The sequence below is a fragment of the Pteronotus mesoamericanus genome, unplaced genomic scaffold (genome assembly GCF_021234165.1).
Source record: "Pteronotus mesoamericanus isolate MK-2021 breed Mesoamerican mustached bat unplaced genomic scaffold, CSHL_Meso_final contig_180, whole genome shotgun sequence".
NCBI classification, from domain to species: domain Eukaryota; kingdom Metazoa; phylum Chordata; class Mammalia; order Chiroptera; family Mormoopidae; genus Pteronotus; species Pteronotus mesoamericanus.
In genome coordinates, this window is record NW_026555076.1 from 1793661 (window position 1) to 1803831 (window position 10171).

Sequence of the window (10171 nt, forward strand, 5' to 3'; positions counted from 1 at the left end):
TGTATAGGTCTTCTATATTAATTTCTCTTTCTGAAATAACCCTTCCTCTATTGCTATCAGCCCACCCTGAACTATAATTGCCTGTTTACCACTGGTCTGCAAGCTCCTTGAAGGCATGATCATGTTCTGCATTGTGTTATTATTGTGTCTTAAGAGAATGCCTGTCTCATGGGAGATAGTCTGTAAATACTCATTGGACAAATCTATTTGTTGGAAAAATGAACTGCTGCTGGATGCAAGTAGAGAGCACAGAAACAGAAATAATAAACTTTAATCAAGGACAAAGTCCCTTTCCATGAACTGAATGTTGGGAGGGAAGCAGGACTGTAACTCTGAGTTCAGTGTTTCATGAATTATCACTTAGTAATCTTAATAATCTTGAACACTCAGCTCTTCACGCACTAGTTCATGTTCATCTCTGGGGATAGGCATTGATTCTTTGACGTGCAGCTAGTCGGGTAGAATAGATTTTACTGTCTACAGCTGGTGGCATTTTTTCCCTATGCTTTCAGTTTTTAGTTCCTTGACATTTTTTTAAGATATTACTGCTTTGATTTTTCCTTGACACTGCAGTATGAGGACTATTCAAATATTAATGGCCACAGCTGTGCACATCCTAGAAAAATTAACTACTTAATTGCATTAATATGAGCCTCATAAGGCTTAGTGCTGGGTTCATATTAGAGTGATTGGATGGGCTGGATGATAATGTAAAATGTGGTAGATCATTAGAGATTTACTATTGTGCTTGATTTCAAACTACTCAGGCTTAAAAATAGGAGGCTGCACAGAAATGTTTGAGAGCAGATGTTTAGGACTATAGAAAATCTCAAGTCCTGACAAGGCTCATAAGTCTTTGGTTATACCAGCTACAGAGAATGAGTAATACGTTTGCAACTGAGACATGAGCTGGGGTCACCTTGTCCCTTCGGATTTAGGCAAGACTGGCTCATCCACTTATTCTTTGTCTTGTGGCAAGTCCTTTACTTTTTCTAAGATTTCTATCAATTCCCAAAAGGTTTATGCTTTTATGGTCCCCTGTCTTTACCATTCTGCCTATACTGACTTTTTGTCATTGACTTTGTCTTATAGTTGTCCACTAATCCCTGACCTGCCATTGCTGTCACTGACCCCAGTGGGCATACATACCCTTCTTTATTCCCTCTCAAGGTAAGTAGGGATACAAGACAGGTTATGTAGCAGAACTGAGTTATTGAAAGTGTAATATTGGGAGCTAGAATCCATGTTAGTCATGCTTGCCCTTAATTCACTGTGGGGCATTCTCACAGGCCCCACTTCCTGCTGAGGGTCTTGCTTTTCTCATTTTATGCTGCTTCTCACCCTCTTCTGGACTGTCCCCGGGAACTGAGAATTCTCTCAATTGTGCAGCATAGCGTGCCTCTCTCAACTCTCTCTTCTGCAAATTGACCAAACAAAAAAACACAGGGACGCCTTTAGGAACACAAAGAAAATCCTGTCATTTCATTTTTCCTTTATTATGATACATTTGCCTTAGAAACCTTGTGTTTTAAAATCATCCTTTCCTCTATCTTTTATAGAGCACATTTATTCCAAGCTGGGTATAGAGAAGAAATTTTCTGCTCTTTTGGCAGAGAAGTGGAAACCTAAAAAATTAGACCACCTCAATGAGCAAAGTGGCCTACCTCCGGGGTTCTAACAGTGAGATGTCATGGAGTTCATCCCTACTGGTCCTTAAAGAGCAGAAGCAGCAACATGATTTAATTATAAATCCTTTTCACTCTGAAAATTTAGTATCACTTGAGCAATGAAAATTTTTTTTTCCTGTGGTATTCACCTTCCTGAGCTAGAGGAATGATGCATCAAACCTTGTTTGCTTTATCGTTTTGTCAGTTTCTTGGTGAAGCCTTTTCTGACGTGAAGAGTTGAGGCAAGGGCCAAGGAGAATGGAGGCATGTAACCATTAAACACTAAAATGCATTTATATATATGGAATGATTGTTAGTGTCCTTCTGGGCACACTTAGATTAGTTTGCTTCTTCTCTTCTGTAGGGTGATCACTATTCTTTCAACATTATTTTAAGTGAATTTTGTTCATTTAGCTGAAGTTTAACTATTTAGTACTTTTTAAGCCTTTCCCAGGGGTTACCAACCAAATGACTTACCAAGGAGAGAAAGATAACCCAAATGAAGTAGCTGTGTAATTAGAGGACTGGGGTAAATAGGAGAGCTCATGGGCTGTCTAGAAAAGGAACACCAGATGCTGAGCAAATACCAAATGCTGAGTGTAGTCCACAGGCCAGGGGTACCATGCCTTCCTTTGCATATTAAAAGCCACCCTGTGGCTCAGACAAAACAAAGGGTAACCTTTTAAAATTTACGCAAGGGAAACAAAAACACTAATTTGAAAAGATAAATATACTCTTACGTTTATTACAGCATTATTTACAATATCTAAGATATGGAGCAAGCTAGGTATCAATCAATAGATGAATGGATAAAGAAGATATATATAATTGAATATTATCCAACAACAACAAAAAAATAAAGTCTTGCCATTTGCAAAGTATGGATGGACCTAGAGAGTATTATGCTAAGTGAAATAAGTCAGTCAGAGAAGGACTAATACCATACTATTTCACTTAAATGTGGACTCTAAAAAAACAAATGAGTAAACTAAACAGAACAGATGCAGACTCATAGATACAGAAAATAAACTGATGGTTTTTAAAGGGGAGGGGTGTGTGAGAATAGGTGAAAAAAATAAAAGCTAAAAAATAGTCAGAGAGAAGATATTCTAGAAAATAACTATGGTGGCCATGGAGATAAGGTGACAAGTGAGAATACGTAAGTGTCACAAATCCCAACAGTCCGTATATACTAACATTTTTTGGGAGTGATTATAGCAAAAAAATGTTATTATGAATTAACAAAAAACAAACAAATAAAATAAATATAATATGCTTTGAGACCAACACTGTGAGCTTCAGGCCAAAAAGAGCTAAGGTGAAATCTGACCTGAGTGAGGGTCAGGACTGTTTGGCCTCCACTTGCTGTTCGAGATCTGGAACTTCCAGAGGTACTCTGTTCTTCTTTCCCTCCTTTTATTTATAGCGTCCTTCTCCTTCAAAGGAAAAGCTGGCTCCCATTTCTTCCTGAATAGTTAGACATTTGTTCAAGCCTAGAGTACACAGAATGTAGTTTGGGAATCACCACTCAAGGAGCAAACCTATGCATGCACACATGCACCCACTATTAAGGCACAGACCATTTCCATCACCCCAGAAAATTGCCCTGTGCTTATCCTCCATAAACATATTATCTCCTAGTATATTTCAGTACACTTTCCTTCTCAAGGTTCTTTGCATCTGGGTAATACATAAAATTGCTTGACATTGAGCTAATGTGGGATTTTAGATCAAATGAACCTTCAAAATTGAGGGACATTCTACAAAATACCTGACTAATATTTCTCAAAACTGTTGGAATCATGAAAAATAAGGAAAGTCTGAGAAATTGCCATAACCCAGAGGAAACTAAAGAAATATGATAACTAAATGCAATTGGTATCCTGGGTGGGATCCCAAAACAGAAAAAGAACATTAAATGAGAGACTTATAAAATCTGAGTAATGTCTAGAGTTGAGTTAACAGTAATGCACCAATGTGGTTCCTTAGATTTGTCAGATATAAAATGATAACATTAGGAAAAACTGAAAGCAAGTAAGGAGTATACTGGAAGTCTTTCTATAACTTTTGCAACTATTTTGTAGATCAAAAATTATTCCAGGCCCTGGCTGGGTAGCTCAGTTGGTTAGAGAACTGTCCCATATGCCAAGGTTGTGAGTTCAATCCCTGGTCAGGGTACATACATGAATCAACCAATGAATGCCTAAAGAAGTGGAATAACAAATCAGCGTTTCTCGCTCTCTCCCCCTCCCTCTCTCTGTAATCAATCAATAAAGAAATTATTCCAAATAAAAGGTTTATTAAAATTATTCAAAACATTGGGTACATAGAAAGCTCATATAGGTTTTGGATATTAAGAACCCAGGACCTGAGTGAGACACATCTGAGGTTAAATATCAGTTCTGTTAAGACTTACAAATATAACTGGGGCTTATTTTGACTAAAGTCATAATCACCTGCTTTCCAATATCTTCACACCTTCTAAGTAGCAGTAGCAGTTTTAAATCAAGCATAGCCGAACATGTACAAACTGGGATGATACTGAACATATTAACCTCTCTGAGCTGTTGCTTTCACACCGTGGAATACAATAATAATCCTTATTTCATAGGATCAATTTGAGGACTAAATAGAGAAAATCCACATAGACTGCTTAGCTGAGAACTGGATACATAGCAACTGTTCAATAAACAGTAGCTAATATTATTAGTCGGAAGACTCCACAATGTGTCACATGTGCATCTGGATCCTCGTATTTATCACAGTTTAGTGTTTAATTGCTCAGATCCTTCAGCAACCCATTGGCTTCTTAGGGCCAAGGGTGCTCTCTTGTTCAACACTGTGTCTCTATAACTAATGTGAGTGCATATCATAAATACATAGTGAAAGTTTGTTGGTAAATAAACTTTTATCCATAGGAAATGAAAATATCTCACAAGCTACTTTTCTACAATCCATTGTCATTATGAGTATTCTCTTCTGAGTGTGACATCTCTGAAGTATCATGGTATTTGTGGGCCATTCAATGCTGCAGTGTTTTGACCTCCTTGAGATATAAATGCAGCCATGCTGTGGATCAGGTCTTTCATAGTCACTTCCCTAATGCAGGATGATCCTGCTCTGTCTTCTTAATGACAAAGGTCATTTGGGCCCATGATTGGGCACATTTTAAAGTTACTGTGTCTCTCTTCAAAGTTTAGGCTTGAAAACATTAAAACAGATGGTGGTACTTGGAGGGTAATTAATTTTCCTTTGGAGAAATAATCGCTTTCCTTAAAAATAAATTAATGCTTCCCTCTTTTTTCCAAGAGGTAATGGTTTAGTAAATTGAGCAATAAACTAGGCTGTCCTTGACCAGGATTTAGGGGGGAAGGAAAAATCTTTTGTAATTCTGCCTTTGTCTGGTGTGGATTTGGGAGCCTCTGTTCCTTGGGTGATTGTGAAGATTAAATAAAACAGAACGGTATAAGCACTTAGCATGTGCCTGATGCAGAGTAAAGCTTTAGAACCGTTAGCCAATATAATTATTAGAGGTAGAAAGGGGACATTATTAATGGATCTTGTTGACTTTGTATGGACACCTAGGGTCTTATCAGAGCACTATATTTACAGCACCATAGATTCTGGTATACAAGCTCCTTTTGCACAGGCAGGATTTTTAAAATAAATTATTGATTCATGACCAAATTATTCGCCTTTTTCATGTTATTTCATGTTATAATAAATCAATTGGGAAGTAGTTGAATTTCCCTCTTCTTTCTGAACAGCAGCATACAGCATGTCCCTGGCTAACATGTCATAAAATACAATCTAACCAGGAGCCTATGTTTTAATGTTCAGAAAAGGTTGTTAATGTATTTGTAGAGGTTTCTTGAAATAAAACTTCCTATGCGTTTATATTTCAAATTTTTATAGTACCACTTTGAACTTCCAGCAAGTCTTGGATATCAGATATTCTGTGAAATGATATCTTGTTTTTTGTTTGTATCCATGGACATATATGTAGCTGTTTGCCATGTGAATTTTCACAGTTACTTACAAAAGTGTAATGTAATGGTACTGGGCAGAAAGTCATTGTAAGAACATTCTTGTGAGCTTCTTCTGGGTTAAGCTTCTGTCAGGGGCATATTTATTGGGTAGAAATGATTATGGTATCTATATTTTAACATAATGGGAGATGTATTTTATTTCATTCACAACGAGATATGATTATTTCTGTGAAAATGCATTTTAAGCTCACTTTCTCTTACTACAATGCATAGAATAATACTGGCCCCTACAGGGAGAATTGCGCTGAAAAAGTACCTACAGAGAAATGTACTTAGCATTCAGCACAGATCACCCAGGGCTGCAGGAACAGCAGCCCTAATTTGCCTTTTGCAGAGCATTAGAGAGGAAAAATGCATTCTTTGGAAATTGTTTGACAAAGACTGTTTAAAGATTTGCTTAATCAAGTATTTAAGTGAAGACATACTCAGAGAACCAGAACCAAGAAGCAGAGCTTTCAGTACAGATCATTACTGGCACTTCCAGGACTGGATAGCATCAGCCTGTGCCACAGAGGAAAGGACCCAGGATGAAGCTGAACTGTGTCTCTCAACACATCGATTAAGATTTATCTTCCTTATGAGGATGAATTGGAGATTGATAGAAGATCCCATCGAATATCCTTTCAAGCTCATTTGTGTATTGGTCATGAGAGTAAACTGAATTTAATTCTCATTTTCTTTTTCCAAACTATGGGGCAGTAATTCTCAAAAAAGAGCAAATCAATACCATTTGTCATCTTAAAGAAGTGTTAAATCAAGGAGCCCTTTCACAGATATTGTTTTATGAGGTAACTAGCACCTTGACCAATGAGAACATGTAGAAATAGTCAAAATTCAGTGGTTTGTTTTGTTTTAATTTCGCCTCGTTCTTTAAAGTGCATTCTGTGAGGAAAGGGCTTGCTCAGCCTCTGGATGAGCTTTGTCAGTTCCAGAACTTTTCTGAATATTCTTAGATAACAAAAATCCAATGATTAATTTAAGATGGAAAATAGCCATAGAAATGAGAATTCAGAATACTCTAAATTAGAAGTTCTAATCCTATATATTGATTAACTCTCCAATCTTCATTCAAAGGTATGACTTCTGAGCCCCTTCTCCAGTGAGAGCCAGCCACAGATTATGGCTTTGCCTTTTGGGGAAGGTGAGGTGTGTGGACCTTTGTCTTTTCTTCCAACTTGTTAGGTGAGGATTCTGGTTTCGTCAGGAAGGTGTGGGTCAGGGGAGGGAGAAAAAAAGAAAGGGGATCCCAGGACATCTTCTTGAGTAGGATGTTAACAAACAGGCTTTGTTCTTTCTAGCCTGATTGGTGTTTTAGGTTGACATTTTCTCTCCTGGGTAATTCTTTTGGGAAGCTCATATCCAAGCCAGTCACTGACTGCTCAGAAATATTCTCCTTAGAGCCTTTGGTGGGAACACAACCCTGCTGGCACCTTGATTTTGGACTTCTGGCTCCCAGAACTGTGAGAGAATAAACTTCTGTTCCTTTAAGCAACTGAACTTGTGGTAGTGTGTTATGATAGCCCTAGGAAATGAATGGATGCATTTTGGCAAGACATTGTCAGGTCTTGTACAGTGCCCATCCTCTACTCTGCTAACATAGGCTGCTTTACTCTGCACGAGGGATGCCCAAGGCTTGCATCTGATGCCCTCATGTACACTCCAAACTCCATGGAGCATATCTCAAACTCCGAGTGGTTTCCTTTGAACACCATCTCACCGAACTTCAGTTAAAAGGAGAGACTGCCTTCCTCACCAAATCCATTTCCTTGGGATGTTGGAGTGAAGTGTACAGCATAGTTCTATCTGATGAACTCGTCTACAAATCTTTCCTCCACCTCTCCTTTCCTAAGTATTTATTCATTTGTTATTTATTTTTTCCTTGAAATATCATTTACAGTTATCATAGCTATTCTTGGTCACTACCTTTGAAAATTGAATTACCCTATCAGTTGTCTCTTGGTCAGTTAAAACTACCAGTTTAACATCTCAGATTACATGTAGATATCTGAGATGTATAGATTCTACTTCCTTATCAAAACCCTAGGGCTAAAACTGATAAAACTAGATAAGCAGAGCCCTTACAGAATTCTATTTTAAAGAGACCTTTTTTCTTAGTGTTGTATATATTATAATACTTCAGAGGAACTCTCTTTTGTGGTATTTGTCCAGACTTCTCACTGAGGCACTGGGACTTTGGCTACAGACTACCTGGTGCTCACGGCATTCTGCCTTCTCTTTATCCCAGGTGGATGCACTCTCGTCCTAAAGCTTTTCCTTTAGGGAGCTTCTCCGCCAGTTAAACCACAGCTCCTGGCTCCTTCAGCAGCAACATTTGTGTCGGCTCCCAGGCTCCCCCTGCATCCCAGCCTGCCTCCAGACTGGGTTGTGCTGATTTGTGGTTGTGCAGGAAACTCGGCAGGCCCCTCCTGGCTCTGGAGCGGCTGGAAGCTGGAGGAAGGCAGGAAAATTCTCCACTACCTGCCAAGCATGCTTTCTTCTCTGTTGGCAGGGGAAGCAAGTAGCAGATTTTATTTTATTTTTATTTTTTTATGAGAAAAGGCAGAATTGTGGCTACACTGAGGTGTGAAGTGCTCTTAAATAGCTTGATTTATTCCTAACTCCAGGGTCAAATTTAAAATGTGAAAATCCATAATAAAATAGCTTAGAATTGCTCTCCACTCTTGACTTTTGCTGGCTTTCTTTTCATGTATATAAACTCATGTTGCCATTTAAAAACATGTTAACGTAGCATCAACATTCTTACACATTCTTGGGCCTTTGGAAATCTTACCATCTCCCATTCCTCTTGGAGGTTTCCTATCAAAAATCCGCAAGGGTGTGAAACATCACTCAAGTCCAGACAGAGTTCTCCCTTGGATCAGTCAACATTGCCTGCTTAGGCTCAGGCCTCCCATAACCTTCCCCAAATCTAAGTAACAAGCCATTTTAAGATAAGCTCATCATATGGAGACTAGAGTGCAAAAGCAAAAGGTGGTCAGAATTCATCAAATTGCAAAGCAGTGTTAATCAGGTCACTTTAAAAGATTGCTCCAATAAAAGTTTTGTTTTGACCAATAATATTGCCAACTCTCTTCTTTGGGGCAGAGTAAGGGAATTGTGTTACGGATAGGAGAGGATATAAGGGTGTAAGTACAAGAAGGAAAAGGCTTACCTCTTTCCACAATTACTAATGCTCTTCATGCAAATCTGATTGCTCAAGTGCCCTAGAATCCCAAAGATATCATTTGCTGGAGATTTCACCTTTCTAGGCAGAAAGATTAATTTTTACTATCAGAGATAGTGACATGGTGTAATGTGGAGAATCAGCTTGGGTTTAGCCAGACCCTGACATGAACTCCGCTCATCCACTCTACCCAGAGAATCTCTCAAGAATCTCAGGTTCTTCCATATAGTGAAGCAGGGATAATTTCTGGTGGAGTTGATGTGATAGTTGATGTGATTATGTATGAGAAACGCATGCATATTGCTTGGCATGGAGTAGTATCATGTTCTCTTGGCAATCTGTGATCATATTACAACAATAACTGTCTAACAGATGTAGGAATGCACAACCTTCATGTCCCCAGTTGTCTTCTGTTCTACTTCCATGAAGCTCAGGTCTTTCACTCTCACACCATTAGAAAGGTTTCCCGTTATGAGCTTTGGTTCTTGTTAGCCCTCCCTCTGCCTTTCTGGAAACTGTCTCTTTCCCTGTTCTGTACACACTCACCATTCCTCTACCTCCTCTTGTGCAGGGAGGGTCTGAGAACAGCTGTGGACTGAGGACAGAACCCTGGGGAACCAAATGTTTAAAAGGTAAGAGGAGAAAAAAACCTCCTGAGGTATTCAGGGAAGGACCAAGAAGTACGGAAAATTCAGAAAAAGAAAACAAAATAGAGCAAAGTTTTAAGAGGGAGGCTCTAATAAAGAGCAAAATGTAGCCTATGGGTCTCTCATGAGGACTAAGAAGAAACTTCACTGAGACCTGTAGAGCTTTCCCCTCCAGGCCTCTGCAACCAGTCGCGCATACACACACGTGTGCCAACTGGCAGTGCCAAAGGAGTCTTCCTCACAGCAGAGAATACACTTAAATGGTCCCCTGCGATGTGATCGCCTCTCTGAGCACAGTAAGAGTGATGGCCCAGACCTCATAGATATAAAATATTGGTATCCATTATATTTAAAATTAGGGCATTTGTGGCATTTGTCAAATGGCATGCACCATGCCCATATAGAGACTTCTTGCACAAAGTTCCCTGGATTTTAGGGGCTCCAGACCTAAGGTACACTGTACAGGGGAAGGGGATTACTCTTGGCTTGTTCTATAAAGACCCTAGGTTCAAACCCATTCATCCTCCTCTGCGGAGAATCGTGCACCCCATGATTGTCTATACCAGTGCTTCAAGTGAGGCATCTGTCTTCCATACAGGTTTGTAAAGTTGGGCCCATGTTCTG